Source organism: Scylla paramamosain, unplaced genomic scaffold (assembly GCF_035594125.1).
Source record: "Scylla paramamosain isolate STU-SP2022 unplaced genomic scaffold, ASM3559412v1 Contig23, whole genome shotgun sequence".
In the NCBI taxonomy this organism is placed as follows: Eukaryota; Metazoa; Arthropoda; class Malacostraca; order Decapoda; family Portunidae; genus Scylla; species Scylla paramamosain.
In genome coordinates, this window is record NW_026973688.1 from 528,342 (window position 1) to 552,500 (window position 24,159).

The 24,159-nt window shown below is 43.7% G+C and overlaps 1 long non-coding RNA gene across 1 annotated transcript in view; it reads right to left on the reverse strand.

Annotated features, from left to right (window-relative positions):
* Positions 1–12,493: 12,493 nt before the first annotated feature.
* The window catches only part of LOC135097515 (uncharacterized), a 26,186-nt gene continuing 14,520 nt past the window's right edge, over positions 12,494–24,159 (reverse strand). Inside the window, exons 2-3 of the long non-coding RNA XR_010265762.1 lie at positions 13,729–13,885; positions 12,494–12,639 (exon numbers count right to left, since the gene is read on the reverse strand). This is a non-coding gene — a long non-coding RNA (uncharacterized LOC135097515). The remainder of the gene's footprint in view (positions 12,640–13,728; positions 13,886–24,159) is intronic.

Genomic DNA, 24,159 nt, shown 5'->3' on the forward strand with positions numbered 1-24,159 from the left:
AACTTCCCCTGGCCGCAATCTGAACTAGGACAGGAAAGATTCTATATATATTGCTTTAAGTGCTGTTACTTATTGCATACCGCGAATTATTGCATACCGCAGTGAGAGGGTTAATTAGAGGCCGTAATGATCCTCCGACCACATTGCTTGCCAGACTAACAACCACTTAATGATTCTCTGAATGGCTTGTCCTGCCATCCCCGCCAGCAGTGTTAACAGCAGACCGACCATTGCCCCGCCACTCCTCAGCCCTCTCCAGGCCTCCTCCTGCCCTGCACTCCCCCACCTCCCTGCCTGCACCCACTACACCTCTCAAACACGCTTCTTTGGTCAGACAATCATCGTAATTAATCTGTATTCACCTCGGTGGCCTGGTGTGCAAGACTGGGCTAAACTCGTGGTAACTCGTGTAACGTCTCCGTATTGAGTTGTACCTTTGCTGTTGATCCGCAGCGTGCACCAGCTCAGTCTTTAACACTCCAGTGCGAGGGTTGTGTGGAGGGGGCGGGACGGGCACGAGAGTTGAAAGAACGATAATAAAGAATGAGTGGATGTAAAGGCAATAGGAAAGTGACTGCTTATTTGTCCAGTTCTGAGACCAGACGGGGTGGAGGAGGGTGTGGGGGCGGTCAAATCGAGAGCGACTGTGGCCCATCAGCCTGCCGCAGTGTGATGGGCAAGGAAGCATGAGTGTTCCAGCTGTGCATATTACAGGAGGGAGGGAGACAGCTAATTTCTAGCCTGCCAGTCTGGAAAAACAGTTGCAATGCTCGTTCAATACATTTGTACACTTTTCAGTCGCTACGCCAAGACACCACCGTGACACCACCCGCAGGACGTGTGTGGAGGACGTGTTTGGGCCGAGAGGAGCACACGTGGATGAAGCAGTGTGGACGAGGGCTGAGGGTGGCAGAAGAGTGAATTCAGATGTAAATGGTCACACAATGATCTTAGGGTCGTTACTTCATTATGAAATCTACCAGCCCTCCAATTTGATGCAAAGGTAACGTTACAGGGTGTGTGTGTGTGTGTGTGTGTGTGTGTGTGTGTGTGTGTGTGTGGAGAGAGAGAGAGAGAGAGAGAGAGAGAGAGAGAGAGAGAGAGAGAGAGAGAGAGAGAGAGAGAGAGAGAGAGAGAGAAGTTGTGTGTGTGTGTGTGTGTGTGTGTGTGTGTGTGTGTGTGGGGGTGTGTGTGGGTGTGTGTGTGTGGGTATGTGTGTGTATGTGTGTGTGTGTGTGTGTGTGTGTGTGTGTGTGTGTGTGTGTGTGTGTGTGTGTGTGTGTGTGTGTGTGTGTGTGTGTGTGTGTGTGTGTGTGTGTGTGTGTGTGTGTGTGTGTGTGTGTGTGTGTGTGTGTGTGTGTGTGTGTGTGTGTGTGTGTGTGTGTGTGTGTGTGTGTGTGTGTGTGTGTGTGTGTGTGTGTGTGTGTGTGTGTGTGTGTGTGTGTGTGTGTGTGTGTGTGTGTGTGTGTGTGTGTGTGCGTGCATGTTTAGTACCTTAACTGAGGTGTCCATTTCCACTCCTCATCACGAATCAGAGAGAGAGAGAGAGAGAGAGAGAGAGAGAGAGAGAGAGAGAGAGAGAGAGAGAGAGAGAGAGAGAGAGAGAGAGAGAGGTGCGTATTACGTGTCAGAACAATGAAGGATGACTCAGCAGCCAAAAATATACAATAATATATGAATAAATAAATAAATAAATAAATAAACAGATAGAAGTAAACACCTCTGTATTACACCTCGCCTAACCGTCACCACACCCCGCCCCCACCTCTCTAACCCTCACCAAATGTTTACAGAACACAGGGCATGCACACTAATACACCACACTCACACACAATACAACACCCACACTCGACACATGAACATCCCCCTACTCCCATAACAAATTACCCACACGTCTCCCCCCTCCACACACACCTCCCCTCTATCAGCCCTGTTCCCCACACATACACACACTCCCACACCCACACAGACCCTACCCACAACCACACAAGCCATTCAGCCTACCCCACACACATGCCACGTACACCAACCTCCTCCCATCCCACGCACACTCGAAACACACTAACACTTGTCCTCCCAAACACACACCTCTCGTTCCCCACACACCCTACACACACCCACCATCTCCCCCGTGCACCTTCCCCAACCCACACCATCATCAATCTCCCTCGGCCTCATTTACGCGTGGCAGGTAAGGCGCAGCGGGTCTGGTCACCACCTCGCCACCTGCCCAAGAATGAATGTGACCTGACCTGCGGTGTGTTAATGAGGTGCCACATGCCCTGCCCTCCCCTCATTATGTGCCTTGCGGCGGTACGCTCTCTCTCTGTGTGTGTGTGTGTGTGTGTGTGTGTGTGTGTGTGTGTGTGTGGCAATCAACTGCGCCGGAGTGATTACATGTTAGTGGTGTTTAATCAGGCGCTGACAGGCGGCTGTTAAAAACCTTGACATAACCACCATTACCAGCAAGGCTTCCTGTTATAACAATTAGCCTGTGCTCACATGTGTGTGTGTGTGTGTGTGTGTGTGTGACTACATCTCAATATGCTTGACACTCGACATTTATCTGGTTGAGTCCACGGTTTGTTGGTGTAGTGATGTGTTGTGCGAGAGGAAGGAATGTGTTGTAGGTCGTGGTCGCCTATCCAGTGCGGGGAAATAGTAATTATTCACTCTTAACGTGTCAGATGGCGAACAAATTATGAAAAGTTGACTCATGTGTTGCTGCGTATTGACTGTAGGTGTGAACGTGACTGTAGGTGTGAACGTGACTGTAGGTGTGAACGTGTGTACAGACCATCAAACTGACGGACACACTCACTCATCTCGTTATTGTGTTATCACGATTACCATTATTATTGTTCGTAAAGTATTATTATTATTATTATTATTATTATTGTTATTATTATTATTATTATTATTATTATTATTATTATTATTATTATTATTATTATTATCATTTTATTATTATTTAAAATATTATTATTATTATTATTATTATTATTATTATTATTATTATTATTATTATTATTATTATTATCACTATTATTATTATCATTATCATTACTATTACTGTTATCATTACTATAATATAACTATAATTACAAAAAATATTTACAACTACTACTACCACTCCTACTACTACTACTACTACTACTACTACTACTACCACCACCACTACCATTTATACTACAACTACTTCAACCACCACCACTACTACTACTACTACTACTACCACCACTACCATTTATACTACAACTACTTCAACCACCACCACTACTACTACTACTATTACTACTATTACCACCACCACGACTACTAGTACCGCTACCACCACTACTGCCAAACCAGCATCACTGTCAACACCCTTCCTGCATTCCACACCGCGTTCACCTTCCCACACTCTTCAAAACACAAAATCAGGAAAGCTTCTCTCTGATGTCTGCCAGACTCCCCATAGCTTTCCTTTTAACATTCCAGCAGCATCATCACCACCACGCCAACACGGCCGTCCTGTCACAACACTATGATATAATCTCTACGAGGAGGAGGAGGAGGAGGAGGAGGAGGAGGAGGAGGAGGAGGAGGAGGAGGAGAAGGAGGAGGAGAACGTATTGGCTGGAGAGAGTTTATATAACAATGGTATTTTGAGGACCATTTGTGTGCCCTTGTCGAGAACATGCGGCGAAGGAAGAGGAGGAGGAGGAGGAGGAGGAGGAGGAGGAGGATAGAAGGAGGATTACACCAGACTACATAGGATAAGTAAACAGCAACAAATCTTTAGGTTCTTCCATGGATTCTTAAGAACACCAGCAAACTAAGAGGTAAAGAGATCACATACCGAAGCATAAGGCCAGGAGGAGGAGGAGGAGGAGGAGGAGGAAAGGGAAGAAAAAGAGAGAATGAAAAAGAAGGAGAAAGAAAAGAGAAAGAGAAAGAGGAAGCGGAAGAGGAAAAGCAACAACAACAACAACAACGGAAACAAACGCAGAGAATAAAAGAACGAGAGAGAGAGAGAGAGAGAGAGAGAGAGAGAGAGAGAGAGAGAGAGAGAGAGAGAGAGAGAGAGAGAGAGAGAGAGAGAGAGAGACGAACGGGGAAACTTATCGGAAGATGTACAAGTTTGCAAGGAAATGGACTCGTAATGATGTGTTACGAATTCCTGTATGAATTGGTGGCTGTGTGTGTGTGTGTGTGTGTGTGTGTGTGTGTGTGTGTGTGTGTGTGTGTGTGTGTGTGTGTGTGTGTGTGGTGTGTGTGTGTGTGTGTGTGTGTGTGTGTGTGTGTGTGTGTGGTGTGTGTGTGTGTGTGTGTGTGTGCGCAAGGGGGGATACATTTACTTGCTCGAATAATTTATGAATCTCTCGACGTCACGTGCTAAAATATCCTGACACATTAAGCAAGGAAAAAATAGTTGAAAAATCTCATTCCCTCATACCTTACTTAATTACGTCACACACACACACACACACACACACACACACACACACATACATCAAATACGCGACTACTATCACCACCACTACTACTACTACTACCACCACCACCACCACCACTAGCACTACCACTACTACTAATGCCTCACCCAAACACGAAAGGCAAGCAGCAATATCCGCCCCTCGTATTTCACTAGGTCTGCATTTCATTACGTTCTGTGCTCTTCATTCTCCTTCAGCGGGGACAGGAGGACGAGGCATCAGAGAGAGAGAGAGAGAGAGAGAGAGAGAGAGAGAGAGAGAGAGAGAGAGCTGTGGTCATAGTCGGCCTGTACGCTTCCTCTCTGATACGTCTCGCCTTGTTTGGTTTAGCTCAGGATTCTGGGTTATAAATAATCTGAAGGATGCCAAGTTTCTCTCTCTCTCTCTCTCTCTCTCTCTCTCTCTCTCTCTCTCTCTCTCTGCAGTGTAAATCGTCTAACTTCCCGCCTCCCATAACTTCCATTCCGTTGAGTCTGAAGGCCAGTTCGCTCAGGTCAGGAAACGAGGTCAGGTCATGTGTTTGATGACCACCCACTGTTCTTAACCCTATTCCCCTCACCCTTGCACCGCCTCACCCCGCTCGCCTCACACTGGCCGCCTCACTCTGCATGCTTCGTTCATCTAGAGGTAGAATGCAGCGGTGAAGCCAAAACGTGTCCCTCTGGTGTGAAAAGGGAATAAGTACAAGTGTGCATCCGTGAGAAGGAAGCGCTTGTGCCGTGGTGAATGGATACCCAGAGGAGAGATGAATGGTGGAGGAGTGGAAGACACAATAGTCAGCTTGTTAATGCTGAGTCATTAGGCATCTTTATATTATTACACATATTTATGGATGGGGACGGTAAGTGACAGCTATGTGTAGGCCTGGTGGCTTCCTGCAGTTTCCCTTATGTGTGGCAGTTCAGATTAATTTCCTCTTTGGCGGAGTGATGTCAGTGATGGCGGACTCACAGTACGGGGTTTACAATCACTTGGTACTGAAGCAGAAAAAAACCGAGGTGATAAGAGCCTCGAGTCAGGCGATTATCAGGACAGATGTGTCACAGATCATCAAGGCCTCACTCACTCACTCAGGATGTTTGAGCCACAGCTCACTTCGTAACATTGTAACATTTACTGAAATACAATGCGTGACTCGCAATCTGTTGTTGTTTTCTGTTAAAAAAAAAAACAGGGAATCCGAGAGTTGGTGACATGCTGGACGCAGGAAATGGCTTCTTTCCTTGGTTTGAGCTCAATTTCAGGCCCAGCCATGCTCGTGAACACTGAGTCGGGTCATCCTGAATGTGGTCCAGTTTCATGTTCAGCAATTCTTGAGTAAGAAGTGTGATTTCATAAAATGTCTGGAAACAAACTGAATTATCATTTGAAGTGTGTGGCTCGCGCCGCAACGCTGCAGGAGGCTCCATCCCACCTGCGGCTCAGCGTGCGCCAGCCCCGCCGAGGCTGCTTGCCGTGGTGCCCTAAGAATTCACTTAGGGCCCTTGATTCACTCTTGGCCTTGATATTTTGCATGTATGGCTGCATCGTATATTCCTGACATCCTTATGTCTGGCCTCAATGGCCTCCTCAGATGCCTGCCCTATTGGAATGTTCAAAGCCTCGATTACACTTGAGCCATGCATCAGCATCTTGTGTACTGAGGCTGGCATATAATACCAGTTGTAGAGGGTCACACAGAGCTGTGCTGTGTCCTCAGCATACTTCCTGTAGGCTTCAGTGTCGATGTCATAACCCGAATTCAAAGCAAACAGAATAACTGACAATCGATGGATAAGTCCACTTTTGTAATAGCTGAAGCTTTTGAAGGCTCACTAGAGAACCTTCTTGCACTATTTCCATTATTTGTGTTGCCACTACCTTGTGCAGGCAAGTCCACATTAATTCCAAGTGTTTCTTTTAGTTCCCTCTGAATTCTTTTCTTTTCTTTATAGTATTTTTTGGCAGCTCTCCCTTTACACAGCATGTTTTTACCTGCACACGGCAGCCAATGTGCAAAACACATTCCAGGGTATTTATTAGTCAATGCAAAGGAGATATACCAAATTCTAAATGTTCTGTTGATGTTACTTTCTCTTTTATTACAGTTAAATTATTCATTCCAAAAGGTTTTGTGACAGGTTGACATAAATAACAAGTGGAAGATGCAGTGGTGGCTAGTGCCTGGCATACTTTTCCATCGGCCATGGTCAGAATCAGTTTCTGGTATACAGTATTACCCTCTCCTTCACTTGGTATCAGGTTGTGTATTTTATTTTTAATGAATTCATGTTCAGATGGAATAAGATGTGGAGTTTCCTTGATGAATTGCAATGTAAGGGGGCGGCAATAAACAGATGAGCATGGGGCAGGGTTTTGCCAGACTGTCATCTTGCTTCTTTTCTCAAGTAACTTAAGGGGGCATAGGAAAGTTGCAAACATGTTAGTTTCACTCACATCACTATTTGTATTGTCATATTTCATGGCATAGAGGGAATGATTTCCACTGCCATCAAAACCATATTTACTGAGGAGTTCAAAAGAGAGTGGCATGGTATGTGCTGACTGTGATCTGATTAGGTCAACAACCATTTTCTGAGAAAGCAGTAGACTTGAGGCAGTTTTATCAAGCAAGTTTTGGAGAGGGACTTCTGCTTTAAAATCACAGATGTTAATGCCCGGGGGATAACAAGTCTTTGTAGCTTCTACCACACTTTTGTAGGATGGATAAAGTGTACAGTTTCTTTCCTTATGGATGGTTCTTTAATAATTGTAAGTACTTTTGCTCATGTTTGTATTGAGCATTATGGAAATTGCCTCGTGTAGAGTCAGAGGAATTTCAGTTTTGTTCACCAATTTCTTTATCATTTTTGTTTACCTAGTCGGGGTACTTAATGCTGCTCCTTACAAATCTTCGCAGCATGATTTTTCCCAGAATTCCTAAGTTTCATCTGAGATGCAAAGACAAGCTCTTCTGCTGAATATTTCTTCTTACTTCTGTTTTTTCTTGGCTTTGTTCTTTCGCTAGCAGTTTTGAAGTCTGCAGATGATCGACCTCTCTTTGAATGACCTGCTTCACTGGTGTTTGAGATCTCATGTTGTGTACTGTCCTCAATTTCCTGTAATTTTAATTCCTTTGAGAGCCAAACACTATTATTCTTTTGGAACCTGGCATTGATGTAATTTGCCTTTCTCCATCGTGTCTGGAAGTCATTTTTAAAGGTTGAAATTGCTGCAGGTGTCAGTGTCGGTGTGTGGTGATGCAATATCTCATGTTCTGATACATTAGAAATAACTTGTTCAAATGAGTGGCAGTCTCTACGTGATATATACTTGTCTAATAGAACACTTCTAGCAATCCCCGCCATCTGAAATTAAAGAAACAATACATCTATACTTGTCTGTGTTTGTAGTAAAGTCATATTAAGCAAGTTACTGCTGAATATGCACGATTTCCTTTTTAATTATTAGGGCTAACTATTTGGTTCATTTTGTTATATTTGCGTGACGGCTTAACAGTTTCTTCTACTTTTTTTTTCACCAAAATTTGCATTATATATTATTACATGCACACTTGGATGTTCTCTATATATTCATAATATAAGTACAGAAATGGTAGGTCTAACCTTGAACTAATGAAGGCTTTATCAGGTTGTTTAAACACTGGGCGGTGTGTGTGGTGCTGTTACACAAGACTGAGAGAACTCGCGCGCGCCCCTCCCTCCCAGTCTCCTTCTCGCGCGAAATTCGAATGCTGTTGTAGATAAACTCTCTCTTATTAATGGTGGACGTATGTGGAGCCCTTTTCTTTACAGACATGTTTATTTATGTATATTCTTCCAAACTAATTGGGTATCGGCATCCGATGTGACCATACAGGCGTTTCACTAAAAGCCTATTATAAAACCTAATATTAAATACTTTTCCTTATATCTGTATTATCACATTAAAAAAAGAATAATAGCCATTTATTTACAGCGATTCCTGTTTGTTACATGTAAAAAAATAACAAAAATATAATGATTTTCTCTTTTCTTGAACATCATTATATGCTCTGTAAAATCATCATGGAATGGTTTATGCCGGAAATAACCACGGTATTCCGACATGCTACTTCATAACTTTCGCTGGACCAGTGTAAATTTAGTAAACTGTAATCTCCTATTTTGGCCAGAAATTTATCATTTGGTCCCACTGTGCACCGGGACAGCGAGGTCACAACCCCTCGGGTTACATCCCGTATTTGCTGCTAGGTGAACAGGGGCTACACACTAAGAGGCTCGCCCATTTGCTTCGCCGTGTGTGTGTGTGTGTGTGTGTGTGTGTGTGTGTGTGGGTGGGTGCTAGCGTGCGTACGTGCACGCTCGCGCGCACGCGCGCGCACCAGCCATTTTTCCAGCTTTCCAGCGCATATTTATACTCAGTGAAAGCCTGGCAAAGCTCCCCAGTCACCTCGGAAAAGTTTCGAAAATAAACTATGCTGAAATGTAAAGTTACTCGGAAAGATAAGTCTTGGCGGCATGGCGATCCCCGGACTAGTGAACTGAGCACTCACCTGGCGCCCAACTCCTAGGTGCTCGTAATTGGCTCGACACCGGGAAAAAAGGATCATGCACCAGCTTTCCTTAATTGGCCCTGCGTGAAAAAAGGGATCCTGCCGAAGCTCCCCTAAATAAACATAAAAGTCATTATTTTTATCCAATAATAAACAATAATTCCTGCCTACCGCAGCTCCCCACGCCGCCATTGCCCTAAATACTGCCTTCCTCTTCTCGATCCCTTCCTGCCTTCTCCAGCCGGGAATTACCAGTAAAATTCCGGTGATGGTGATGCGTCCCGGCCGTGATGGGTATTTGCCTTAAACCGCATCCAAAGCACGGTGTTCCTTCCTGTTGCGCCTTGTTTTACGCCCCCCCCCTCCTTCGTAATGTATCGCCCTGGAGACGAAATGCTTACACCAGAGAGAGAGAGAGAGAGAGAGAGAGAGAGAGAGAGAGAGAGAGTATATGGCCGCTGTTAGTTTGCTTGGGTCCTCATCTGCGTCCGCCATAACGCGGTGCTGGAAATTCGTGCGCTTCCCTCACACCCCCTAACACCACCACCACCACCACCTCATGCCATCATGCCATACATAGTCTTCGCTCCGTAAGCGGTCTTGTAGCTCGTTTTCTGTTGCATTCCTTCTCTCTCGGCTGATACTATCTTAGGTCTTTGATGTTTAGGATACTTCTCTGTTTTTGGAAGTGTATATATATATATATATATATATATATATATATATATATATATATATATATATATATATATATATATATATATATATATATATATATATATATAAAGCATCCTTGATATCGTGCAGGGTTGGTGAGGTGGGTGGATGAGCAACAAATCCTGCCACAGACTCGTCTTATGGGAATATATTTCAGTATAGGGTTTTCGGATTTCGGCACAAGAATATGGTGGAAGGATAAAGTGCCTAGTGTATACTGTGTGTGTGTGTGTGTGTGTGTGTGTGTGTGTGTGTGGACGAGGCAGCAGGTGCAGGCTCTCCGCCAGGAGTGAACACCGAGCCTCGTGCCGCCGCTCGCCGCGCCACCCTCAAGCCGTATTACCGCGACTCTCATCCCGAGCTGCCGTGGCCTCAAAAAAACTCGGTGAAGTGTTGACTGCAATGGCAACACAATGGCGCCACAATACTAGCTCGCCGCTGGGATAAGACAGCACACACCTGCGCCGCCACACACAATACATCCTCAGTCTTGTTACTCAATTGTAGGCGTTATGGTGAACGTGTGTGTGTGTGTGTGTCAGGCAGTGGTGGCCGCCCGTCATCATGACCAGCAGGGTTTAATGAGTGTATGGCAATATTTCGTGCATGTGTGTAATTGCAAACAAATATTTTGGGCGTCATCGTGTTTAATATGGACGAGGATGTTAGGGACTGATTGGACGACTGCAATCATGAGTGTTGTGCTTCATCTGTGTTTCGTTAACATTATTGTTGTCTGTGAATATGCATGCATGTGAAGCGTTGAAATGCTTGATTTGTAATGAACATGAAAATTAATTAAATCTTACTTCAGTTCATTAAATAAGGAAGAACTGAAGAGTTTAGGAAATATTGGTTTATGATTTTTATTCCATGTCAGTTTTTTTTTTATTAACTTTTAATTAGTAATCGAAGCTAATATATTGCTTAATGATTAACTGTTAATGTTATTGACTTTGATTTATTCATCTTCATTGTTAAAAAAAATTTACCGTTAAATCAATGAGTGTGCTTGGCGTCACCTTCATTAGGTCATGCACACAACTGCACTTCAATATTTTCAATCCAAGAGTCATTACACACTGGTCTCTCTCGCAACGTGACATTTTCCTTCAGCTAAACACCTGCAGTGCCTGGAATTCGCACTGCTAAATATAGGGCCAAAGAGAGAGAGAGAGAGAGAGAGAGAGAGAGAGAGAGAGAGAGAGAGAGAGAGAGAGGAGCGGCTGGTGATCGAACCCCTGGCCTGACACTCAACGCACGCGACACCTTGCCAATCAGCGCATAATTATCACCGTGGCCTGTGTGCTGTGTCATCGACCTTGACTGTTCCGCCGATACACACTGTCTGCGCTGAACGGCTGACATGAATTTAATGTAATTGATGGAAGGAAGTGACAGGCGGGGATGAATTGCCCTGAAGTGTGGCGACAGCTTATCCCTCGCCTTGAACAAGAGTGTTGACCTTGACAAGTGGGTTTAGCAGATACGGAGCACGGAGGCATGGACGACACATGAACAGATGGAAGGATGGGATTAGATTTGCTGTGGTGGCTTGGAATAGACGGGTAGCGAACTGAGAGAAAGATGGGTAAAAGTGTTTGCGTTGCATGAAAGACATAAAAACGTAAGGAAAGCTGCAACAAGTATACGTAGCAGTGTTTGTGTAAAATATACTAGCTGTACCCGCCTATCATCCCTGCTCACACTGCGCCTTATTGGTCAGATTCATGGATATTGTTGTTTATGATAATGATGACAGCTGTCCTCTCACTTTGATGGATTGCAATAAACAACTGCCATTGATGAGCACTGAAAGGTGATCGTTAGTGAAGTTCATAACAGTGAACTAGATAAACACACCCAATACATATACTGTGCCTAGATTCACCTGAGATTTAGCGCCACCTAACCACCTGCTGTAGTTATCTTTTTCCTTCCGGATTTTGTACATAACATTTTTTTACGCGTGAAGGAAGCCGGTCATCAGCGCAGAAGCGAAGTAAAAATAGAATCGTCCTGGCAGAAATTCAATGAATAAGTACATGTAAGTGTGTGTGTGTGTGTGTGTGTGTGTGTGTGTGTGTGTATGTGTGTGTGTGTGTGTGTGTGTGTGTGTGTGTGTGTGTGTGTGTGTGTGTGTGTGTATGTGTGTGTGTGTGTGTGTGTGTGTGTGTGTGTGTGTTCACAGTTATACATTTCACATGCACAATGTATGTAAATATTTGTCGTTTTCACTCGACATCAGCAGAGGCAGCTGTGTGCCGAGTATTGACACACTGCGTAACAAAACAGCACCGGCACCACCACCACCACCACCACCACCACCGCCGCCACCACTAACAAATTAACCATCACCATGGCCGCCGCCACCACCAACCACCACCACCACCACCAACCATCACCACCACCACCACCACCACCAACAACAACAACAAGAGCAACAACAACGTCCACCACCACCACTACCACCACCACCAACAACAGCAGCAGCAGCAGCAGCAGCAGCAAACAGGAATACTGACACGCACCAACAACAATAAAAAATAAAACTATACGCAAACAAATATATAAGTTAAGTTATCTTGAAAAAAAAGCTTCAACATGGAAACAATGTGACACTGATAAGTCATATGAGAGAGAGAGAGAGAGAGAGAGAGAGAGAGAGAGAGAGAGAGAGAGAGAGAGAGAGAGAGAGAGAGAGAGAGAGAGAGAGAGAGAGAGAGAGAATCTATACATTAATATTTACATTCATGAGAAAATACCCATTCTAAACACACACGCACACACACACACACGAGAACAAACACTCACCCAATGCAAGTAGTTGATGGAGAAGCGGTCGTCACTGGAGTGTGTGTGCAGACTCACCGTCAGGAGCTGGTAGTCCCTCTTCCTGATCCAAGACACCTGCAGAGCACACAGACGGTCATGGTCTTAGCACGTGTGTGTGTGTGTGTGTGTGTGTGTGTGTGTGTGTGTGTCTAGACAAGTGTTATTGTTCGCTTAGCGGGCTTGGGTTGATGGCGTGCAGTACATCCACGTCACTGTTGCCTAAGCTATTGTTGTGTATCGTAAGCACATTGTTAAGGCCATTAGAAGGTGCTCCAACGCCTTGCAGTTTAAATTTCTATCCAAGGACTTTACTACTGACCCACTGTGACCTAGTTGTCTTAGATGTATGTATGTAATATGCTGTGGTTTGAAACTGCATATATTTCTGCGTAAATATATGCTAAACAATCACTACGAAAACTCCACTGATAATTGATAGTTCCCTCATAAAAATAAAATAAAATAAAAATAAAAATATAATTAATAGATAAATACAAAATAGGTAATTATATATCCTAAGCGAGCACTCCCTCAGGAAGTGCAATAAACTCACAGAAAAGTTGCTCGAGTCACCATGTTTTTTGCCTTATATTCACAAGTGTTAAAGCAGCCCGTGTTGTGGAGGCCGAGGATGATAAGACAAGGACTCCTGCACTAATGCCACTCAGAGGATGGATGCGGTGGGCAGCCTCGCCTCCACTCGCCGCCTGCGCCATCACGAGTGACATAACTTGTTTACCTCACCAGTCATCGTATTGGAGGCCATGACAATCCTGGTTTCTCAGTGCTTGCCTCAGAGCAGCGTATTCTTAAAAAAATCTGGTGAATATTTAGTGTTTTACTTTTAATAGGTTCTAGGAGAAGTTAGAGTTTTTAAGGGTGTGTAGTTTTTAAGGGTGTAGATTCATCTCAGAAGGGAAAAGACCCACGAGAACAAGACGAATATATGCGTGGCTTTTGAAAATAGTCTTAATAACAAACTCAGACACAAGAAAATTCAATAAATCATCGCTGTATCCCTTAAAAATACTCTTAATTAAAGAACAAAAGCGTTTAAGAATACTGGCGAGAGATCAACACAACCTCGGTCACATCAAGGTACCGACACTTCCCCACAGGAGCTTCAGATCTTAAGGTAACTTGCTGACACACTCCGTCACTTACCAGGCCGCCAGTCGCACTTGAGGTCTTGCAGTGAAGAATGACGGACGCTCCCACTTGTGCTGTCACGATGCTTTCGTTTTGAGTCACGAATCTGTCGCCGTCTGCCTTCGCGCGCGCCTGTCCCCCGAGCTCCAGCTATTCGTGTTGGTCCATTGCGCTGCGGGAGAAAGAAGGTGTTCCCCCCGTCAGGTTACGTTAAGTGTTTCTAAGTCTTGAGGTCACCGTCCTGGGAAGTGTACAACGTGTTGATAACCACTGAAATAAAGTGATGTGTGTGTGTGTGTGTGTGTGTGTGTGTGTGTGTGTGTGTGTTTGTGTGTGTGTGTGTGTATGCGCGCGCGCGTGCGTGTGTTGTATTCCTTCGCCTTTGTACTCCACCACTCTCTCTCTCTCTCTCTCTCTCTCTCTCTCTCTCTCTCTCGTCTGTTTGTCTAGTCTTATTTTCTGCGTCACGATGCGTTTCTTTTGTTTGCTCAGCTCACACACACACACACACACACACACACACACACACACACACACACACACACATCCCTCATTCTCATAATAACAGAGAAGCAAATTAATGTTCATCTCATCTTCAGGAAACACAATAACAATAACACATTCAGTGACGAAATTCAGAAACACAATCTGATGGATTAGAATTAGGCAGCAATCCCCGATAAATAGTAAAAAAAAATAAATAAAAAAATCCGCCGCGGCCATGAACATAAATAAACAGGTTTAATTCGTAACAATAGATTAGTGGATTCGCTTTGGAAACCGAATCAACCCGATGAAGCTCCACACAGCGTGTCTCGCCCTTCTGTTCGGATCCCGGAGTGAGCAGTGACCGGTGGCATAGTGTGTGGGTGTCTGCGGGCGCCTTTGATTAACGACCACCACTAAATAATGGAACTACACACGAAAGGGATTGAAACGCTTCGTCCACCCAGAGCACCGACCCTTTAGAGCGAACGGATGATTATGGAACACAGAAAAAAAACGTAACAAAAAGAGAAGCTGTTTATGCTGATATTACTCTAAGTAGTAGTGAGTGGCGCAGAGTGTTAGGGCAAAGGACGTGTTGTGCCTTCTAAGTCTGTTATGATGCACACGAATCTCTCTCTCTCTCTCTCTCTCTCTCTCTCTCTCTCCTCTCTCTCTCTCTCTCTCTCTCTCTCTCTCTCTCTCTCTCTCTCTCAAGTTTTCACCCAAAGTGTACCATCGACTTTTCACCCCAGGCCAGGTGAAGGTAAACTCAGGTATGCAAGCACGTTGCCTTGCCAGGGAGCCTTCCATTACCCGGTGCATCCGTGCCAGGCTGGAGTGTGGAGTGGGTGGAGAAGGTGGAGAGGCAGGCATTGTGAGGCTGAGAGAGGGCTGGAGGAGGACAGGCAGGGTGAGTGAAGGAGGATGAATTAAGTGAGTGAGAGGAAGATGAGGGGAAAGAACGCAGACAGGAATAAATTTTAACTTTCCTCCTCTCCTATCCTCTCCTTTTTCCATGTATATCTTTTACGCTGTCTCACTTTTTCTCAGTGTTCCTTCCGTTTTGTTTCCTGCAATCCTGTGCACCTGTTTACCTTCGTGCCGCTACTTCCTATTCGCAGAATTTCACCCAAAGAAAAGAGGAAATTGAAAGGAAGAAGAATATCCAGACAGAGTCAGCTGACAAAGCACTCTCATTACAATAACAAAGAGGAAGGAGGAGGTGGAGGTGATGGCGGACAGGAATGGAAAGAAGAAGAAGGAAGAGGAGGAGGAGGAGGAGGAAGAAGAGGAGACTGAAGGAAGAGGAGGATTAAAGGTAGAAGGGAGGAAAGGAAGAGGAGGAGGAGGAGGACCACGTGTGCTGAAAGGAAGAGAAGGCTTACGATGACCACAGGAGGAGGAGAAACAGGAGAAAGGAAGGCAAGATGAAGGTAAAGTCTTTGTGAATACGTTTAATCACACACACACCGGAAGCCTCACGCCCTTTCCGCTGCTCTCCTCATAACGACGGAGGCACGACTGGTCGCCTCGTTTGCCGAAGTGCATGTGGTAATAGCTCCCGCGAACACCCGAGCAAGACTGCAATGCATATGTGGCGCGCCGCGAGACGATCGGAACCCCCCCACCTCCTCTCCTGTAGTAGGCGCTGAAGGTACCGCTGCTGCAAGAATGGGGAGGGTATTTCTCCTGGTGTTTCTCCGGGTGTGTTTCCATATTGATCGGCTGTAAATGTGCGGTGCGGCGCGGCGGATTTGTCAGCTGGGTAATTAGGGAGGCTGTAATGACTTCACAGGAGGTGTTGAGTGAGGAGCGCCGCCTCATTACCAACACTTTCTTCATTATCCTCCTCCTCTCCGCCATGATAGTGATGAGGGTGATGGTTGTGATGGTGGTGGTGGTGGGGATGGTGATAACTGCATGCTGCTCAATGTGCTTCACTCAATTGCACGTCTTGACTTTTTCTATTATTTATCTCTTTTTTTCAGTTGTTAATGCATAGGTGTACTTTTTTTTTTTTATAGGAAAGAGCAGATATACGTAGGTTTATGCGTCTCTCTCTCTCTCTCTCTCTCTCTCTCTCTCTCTCCCTCATGCAGGCTGGGGGAGGGGATGAGGAGGAGCAGGAGGGAGCAGGTCACATGAGGAAAACATAAATCGGCCGCCTGGGATGGGAGTAATAGTTCAGTTTCCCCTCGTGATGGGGCCGCTGACTCACGTGGCAGGCGACTGTGGCTGACGGGAGGAAGGCAACAGAGAAACGCACTGACAGGGACCCGCGTTAAGAGAGACTTTGAACGTTGACCAGAACTGTTCCATGCTGGAAGCTTCAAGACACTCCTCATGATTTTGGATAATGTTTTTTTGGCTGCACTTTCTGGGGGCTGGCATCTTTAACGGAGAACCGCCAGAACTGAGATCCGAGATAAGAGACAACTCCGTTAACGCAGACCTATATTTACAGAGACCACACCAACAGAAAACGATATTAGCAGGGAACCATATTAACAGAGGACTATATTAACAATGATCCATCAATAGAGAGCAGCACTAACATGGAGCCTAATTAAAGAAAAATCCATCAATAGAAATCAACACTGAGCCAAGTGAACAGAGAACTGCGTGAACAGAAAAAAAAATGCATTGCGGGACGTGACCGAACAAGGAACAACATTAAGAAAACACTACAATTTAACCTAAGCGAACAGAAAAACTTATTGGGGGACGTTATCGGACAAAGAACAACATTGAAAGAGCACCGCAATCGAACATGATTTAACCGAACATACTTTTAAAACGGAAATGCATCGCTTAGCAGAACACGATGAGTGACCGAGGCTCGTCAACGGAGACCGGGACAATAGTGAACCGCAGTGACAAAGAACCGTGTTGAGAGTTTCGTTGACGCGGCACAGTTGTAAAAGAAAAATGACGTGAAATACAGTCGAGTTATCGGGAATCACAGTAGCGGAGGAGCGTGTCAGATTTGTAATGCATGAGTGCCACGCCGCGTCAGCAACAATGGCGTGTTGACTGTGGTTGCTGTGGTTGTTGTCAGCTCACAGCAGTCACCCGCGAAACCGTCCACCAAAGGAACGTGAACAACTAACAACAACAACAACAACAACAACAACAACCACAGTAATAATAATAATGTCAGCCCTGCTTTCTTTGTGTAATAAAAAGCATACCAGAACAAATTAATAAGTAGGAACACTACAAAATGACCCGCTATCTCTAAAGCTGCTAAAAGAGGAAAGAAATGGATATAAGCCACAGGAAAAGTAAACCTGCATTCTTTTTTGTAATACGTGGCAGAGCAAAATAATCACACCGATGAAAAGAGGAGAGCTACTATTCCTAAAGCTGCTAAGTAAAGAAAAAGCCGCAAATATAAGCTAAAGAAAGTTCTAACCTGCGTTGTCTTATAATATGGAGCACTGCAAATTCAAGGAAAAAGAACAACAAAGATCCTTCTTACACTTTCTAAAAATGCAACACTGATATCAACTAGAAATGATATGAATCTTTTTTTTTTTTTGTTTGTGATAAAAAGCATAGTAAAATAAAATAAAATGAAAAAAGAAGGAAAAGCAAGAATAATTCATGAGTGCGGAAGACAAATACAAGTATTAACTTGAAAGTAATGGAACTCCCTTTTTTATTTAGTGAAGTGTGAAATAAATAGGAAATGATTCCTAAACCAGCAAGCAAAAGAAAATAAAACACACAAAGAAGTGATAAGTGTGGAGAACAAAGAAAGAGGAGGGAAAAAAAAACCGAACATGAAAATACGTGTGGCCGTAATACAGATTATAAAAAGAATTAAAAAAAAACAAGCACAGAAAGAATATATAATCTTACACATCGTAAAAAAGAGTATAACAAAGCGAAAGGTACAGAAAAAAATAAGGAAGACACTGGTACACATAATATGAAGAACAAATTGATAAACATTATAATAACAGAGGACAACAAAGAAAAGAGGAGCAAGAAAAAACAAGGAGGGAAACACCGGCACAGACAATATAAAGAATGAATGGGTCAACACACACACACACACACACAACAGGGAAAACAAAAACCAACAAAAAAAAGGATAAATACAGCAAGAATGTAGTGAACATAAAATTAGGAAGATTGCAGGCATCAGACAATCTTGATAACACCTAATGATAGAACGCTGCCGGAGTGTAATGATGGTGAGTGTTGTGCTTAAGAGAAGCTAATGCACCATTGATTACACGTCGCTGTTCTTAAAGAGAGATTAAATCGTATTAGGATATTTTTAAAGGAAAATGCTTAGAGAGAGAGAGAGAGAGAGAGAGAGAGAGAGAGAGAGAGAGAGAGAGAGAGAGAGAGAGAGAGAGAGAGGGTGGGAGAGAGGGAGAGAGAATATCTGTATATAGCAGAAGGAACAACATAGGGAAGGAAAGAATAAAGGGGAGGGATAGAGAGAAAATGAGGTGGATGTGGAGGGCAATAAAGGAAGAGGAAAGGGTGCGGCAGAGGGGAGAGGAAGGGGCAGAGACAGACAAGTAATTAGCTTCCACTTGGGCTGGCGAAGTAAAGCATGCCCTCCGCTATTTGTCTCATTTCCTCTTTCCTTTGCCTTCATTTTCCTCTTTCCTTTCCTTTCTTCTACATTTGTCTTTACTTTTCATCCAGTTGCCCTTCATCTCTCCTCTCCTTCACTTCCTCTCTCTCTCTCTCTCTCTCTCTCTCTCTCTCTCTCTCTCTCTCTCTCTCTCTCTCTCTCTCTCTCTCTCTCTCTCTCTGTCTATCTATCTATCTATCTATCTATCCTCTCTCTCTCTCTCTCTCTCTCTCTCTCTCTCTCTCTCTCTCTCTCTCTCTCTCTCTATCTATCTATCTATCTATCTATCTATCTATCTTCTTTCTTTCTTATCTTCACCAACACCTTCCCTTTTTCGGTTTTTATCGCTCTTCGTTTCCTATTCTTTCTTTTTTTATGATCTCTCCTTTTCGTTCTTTTTTTTGTCGTTTATCTTACATTCCTTTATTTCTGTTCATTCTGTTCCCCTCATTCGTTCAGGTTTCTCAGTTTCTCGTTCTTTCTCATTACTTTATTTTCTATTTTCCCGTCTCGAACCATTTCCTCGTTTCCTATCTTTTTATTTTCCTTTCTCTATCTTATTTTCTCCTCCTCTTCCTATTTTCCATTCTATGCCTTTCAATATCCTTATTTCTTCTTCCTTCACTTCTTCTTCTTCAATAAATGGATTATTTATATTATAATGAGTACGTTTTTGTAAATTAATTACATATCTCGCTTATTTAGTTGCGTTTTTTTTTTTTTACGATAATGTTTGTATTAATGGAGTGTGGTGGAAGTGTAGGTAACGGGGCGCCGGTGCTCACTCAGTGTGTGTGCCTTTATTTTTCCTCTTCTTCTTCCTCCTCCTCCTTCTCCTCCTCCTTCTCCTCATGATCATTGTTTTCATCTTTCTGCTTGTCATCGCCCTCCTTTAAATCATTCTTGTCTTCCTTGTCCTCCCACGCTTCGTCTTTGTTCTCGTCATCGTTCTTCTCCTCCACGTCATCTACGTATGATATCATATTTCTGTTGCTGTATAATAGATGGTCTAGTCACCACAAATATCCCTGTAAGAAACGACAAATCTACTTCTATTTATTTTCCATATGTGGTGGTCTTGTTCCTCCTCTTCCTCTTCTTTCACTTTCACCAATAATCTCAAAAGAGCCAACAAATCAGCAGCTCTTTGTTCCTCCTTTGTGTTTTATTATGCCCCTTCTGGAGAAACAAGGGAAAACAAAGGGCCAAGACTCCACCAACACCAACTCCGCAAAAAAAAAAAAAAAAAAAAACACGACCAGACACACTAGCAACAGTTTCCACCACACACCCACGTCTTATTTCCCCCCAGGACAACGCGATGGACACCCTACTTGCCTCTCGCGTCTTTCCCCTCCATCACCACCTCGTTCCCTCCCCGTCCCCAGCTCCCCAACACTCCTACGCCCCTGCTTCCCACGAGTATCACTTTCTTATGTTCTTCCTGCTCCTCTCCTTTCCTGCATAACGTCCTTCCCTGTGCCGATGCCTTGACCTCTCCTGGATCGATAGGGCGCGAGGGGAATGTGCGTATTATATATAGGGTCGAGGGGAAAGTAGGAATGATTTGCTCCCTTACGCTATAACAAGGCGGAGGAGGTATGGTTAGTCTCCACCTGATCACTGCCGCTTGATGTGGTGGTCGTGGTGATGGATGGCGGCGAGGTGTTGGGCAAGGCAGGAAGCAAGGAAGGAAGGAATGACGAGAAGACGAAGAAGGAAGAGGTGTATGAGGGTATGAGAGAGAGAGAAGAGGAAGAGGAGAGAAAGGAGGTCCAAGATGACGAGACGGAGGTCGAACAAGACGAGAAAGGAAGCCAAAGAGAGAGAGAGAGAGAGAGAGAGAGAGAGAGAGAGAGAGAGAGAGAGAGAGAGAGAGAGAGAGAGAGAGAGAGAGAGAGAGAGAGAGAGAGAAAGAGAGAGAGAGAGAGAGAGAGAGAGAGAGAGAGAGAGAGAGAGAGAGAGAGAGAGAGAGAGAGAGAGAGAGAGAAAGAGAGAGAGAGAGAGAGAGAGAGAGAGAGAGAGAGAGAGAGAGAGAGGAGAGAGAGAGAGAGAGAGAGAGAGAGAGAGAGCACAAACTTACATAACCTGAAAACAAGACAAAGTGAAGACTACACACTAAAGTGATAAAAGTGACGAGAGGAAAAAAAAAATGAGAAAGGAAGAGTGAGATGAATGGCGCCTACTTATCACAGAGGACCACTGAGTACACCATTCGCAGCGCGCCCTTCAGGTTACTTCCCTCTAGCGAGTAATAAATAATGAGGCGCAACAACAAATATTCCTCCCCTCAGCGAGACCAACGACACACAAACACACACCAAACCAGTGGCAGGAGTTATCAACCTTCCACCTACTGCTCCACACACCACCCACTCCGCTCCTCTCCATCCGCTCCACCTACGCCCTCCAAAACAAGAGGGGAGAAATAAGAGACAATTTTTCATTCCGTGAGTTGGAGACAGATGTGAATTTACGAGGAAACGGAATTACCTCCCCAGATTTTTTCTCCCCCTCCCTCTCTCCCCCTTAACGTGATTGCGATGTAAAAAAAAAAAAAAAAATCTGAAGACAACGTAAAGCTGTCACAGAAGCGGCGAGGGGAAGGTAAGGGGACAAACCAGCTTGTGACGGGGAGTGAGGGAGTGAGGGAGATATTTGAGCTGTTAGGTTAGGGTGAAAATAGAAAGCAGAGGGTAAGGGAGAGGCTGAAGGTGAGGAGGAAGATAAGAAGACGTAGGAGAAAGAGGAGGAGGAGGAGGAGGAGGAGGAGGAGGAGGAGAATGAGAATGAATATGAGGGTATTTATCATGATTTAGATAACGTGATGATAAAAAATGCCTGAGAAAAGTTATTGCAAATTCTTCCATCGAGAAATAATGAATTGCTCCAGAAAGGGTTTGCTCTTAATGATTCAAAGTAAAGAAGGACTTATTGAAATTTATGTTGGCTGATGTGATATTATTATTAAGGTAGCCAGATATATTGCCTCGTCCTTTGTAATATATTTGACCAGAACTGAGAGAGAGAGAGAGAGAGAGAGAGAGAGAGAGAGAGAGAGAGAGAGAGAGAGAGAGAGAGAGAGAAAACTAGAATGAGTGAAAAGAATGAAAAAATGTGAAAGAAAATAGGAAAAAATTAAAAGTAACAAAGAAAGAGGAAGGAAAAAGAGAGAAGAGAGAGAGGGAATGAGAGTGAGAGAGAGGTGAACAGCGAAAGAAAGGAAATGGAAGAGAAAGAATAAAAGAATAAGAGGGAGGAAAAGAGAAAGAAGACTGATAAAGAGACAAGATGGAAGAAAAGGGAGAAAAGAGAGAGAAGGAGGAAGAGAACTGAAAGAGGGAGAAAAATTAAGGAAATGTGATTGAAAATTGAATCGGAATAAAGGAAAAGAGAGAGAGAAGAGTGAAAGAGAGAGAAGAATGAAAGAAGAGTAAGAGGAAGGGAGAGGAATGGAGGGAAGGAGTGAGGAAGGGTGACCTTAAGTGTTTATTGAGCTGAGTCAGGGAGGTCAGGGAGGCTAGGAGGATCAGGCAAAGGGAGAGGTCAGGGGGAGGTCATGGGGAGGTCAATAAAACCATCAGGACGATAAGTAGTAAGTCTCCCCCCCCTCCCCTCCTTGCCACGTGCCTTCCTGACCCTCCCTGTGACACTTGCCATTGACCCTTTCACTCCCTCACCTCTCCCTCACACCCTCCCACACCATAATCCTCTCCCTGTAACGTGTTGATACCTTCCCTAATGGCCTCATACTTATAGGCTCTTTATTTTATCTGATATTCACTGTTACTGACTGTCCGATACTTCGATCTTCCCTTCCCAGTCCTTAACACTTTTTTTTTTTTTTTCCTGACACTCGTAACTGATCCTTTTCGTTCTGTTCCCTTTTATGTTGCTCTGAAAAGCTCCTCATGTTCCCTGATGCAAGAATATCGATGCACACTGATACTTTGAGCTTTCCATATCTCTCTTTAATATTCTCGTTTTTTTTTTCTGACACTAATACCTGATACATTTCATTCACTTCCCTTGTATCATACAAATTGTTATTTTTTTATGTATATCTATTAAATGTTATCTCTAGTTTGCGTTTTAAATAATTTGTGTTTGATAAGATTCAATTGTGGTTTCTTTTTCCTTTCTTTCAGTATTTGCCAAGTTGAGAATGAGTGTTTTTTTTTTTTATCTGTGCACTAAATTACTACTACTTTTTTTTTCAATTTCGGTTTATTTTTTTCTTTCTTTCCAGTATTTGCTAAGTTGAGAATGAGTGTTTTTCATCTCTGCACCAAATTACTATTACTTTTTTTTTTCAATTTCGTCTTATTTTTTCCTTTCCCTTTCAGTATTTGCTAAGTTGAGAATGAGTGTTTTTCATCTCTGCACCAAATTACTATTACTTTTTTTTTTCAATTTCGTCTTATTTTTTCCTTTCCCTTTCAGTATTTGCTAAGTTGAGAATGAGTGTTTTTATCTGAGCACCAAATGACTACTACTTTTGTAGGCTGCCTCCTCCTCCAACGTGCTCGGGTCTTCTGCGCCTCCCTCAGTCACACCCAATACAGGCATGTCCTCTTTCACTGCATCCATGAAGCTTCTCTTGGGTTTTTCCTCTCTTTCTTCCTGCCGTGTATTGTCAGATATATGAGTTATATCTAAATTACTTTATTTGACCATCAGAGTTGCATCGTTGTCTGTCACAAATTTTCAGTTCTGTCACATTGCTTTTCTAAGTCCACTTCTAATATTTTCACTACAAGCATGGAATTCGGATTTTTTTTTTTTTTTTTTTTTAGCTTTCCTGTTTTGCGTCTCTCAATGTTTTCGCCGCATTTTTTTTTTTTTTTCACACAGTTCACGAAGTGACTCCAGGCACTTCTCCTCTACATCCACCTCTGAACATTTCACTGGAGTCACGAAATTGGAAACCCTACTATTTTTTATCCCGTTTCTTCCTTATGGGTGCCAAGTAAAGATTTCACACAGAGCGTAGTGGAGGTTTTAATTCAAGCAATAATCGTAGCAATGCACATTTAAACACTATACTAGAAAGAAACTGGAAAATATATTGTTTTAATCTGTGTTCTTCCTTCAGCACAGTGATTTTCATTAACGGTCTCCTGTCACAGTGGAAATGTTAATACGAGTAATAGTAACAACAGGTTCTTTAATTGATGCCTTTCCTCCCTTGTCGGTGTTAGTAAATATTCTATGCAGGTGTTTTTTGTGAGCTGTTACACATTCCAGCGACAGTTTTAATACGACCAATAACAACAACGATCACTTAATCCTCTCCCTTACTGGTAACACTCCCTTCCCTCTCCCTTCCCACCACCCATATCTCAGCAAGTGGCATCCCT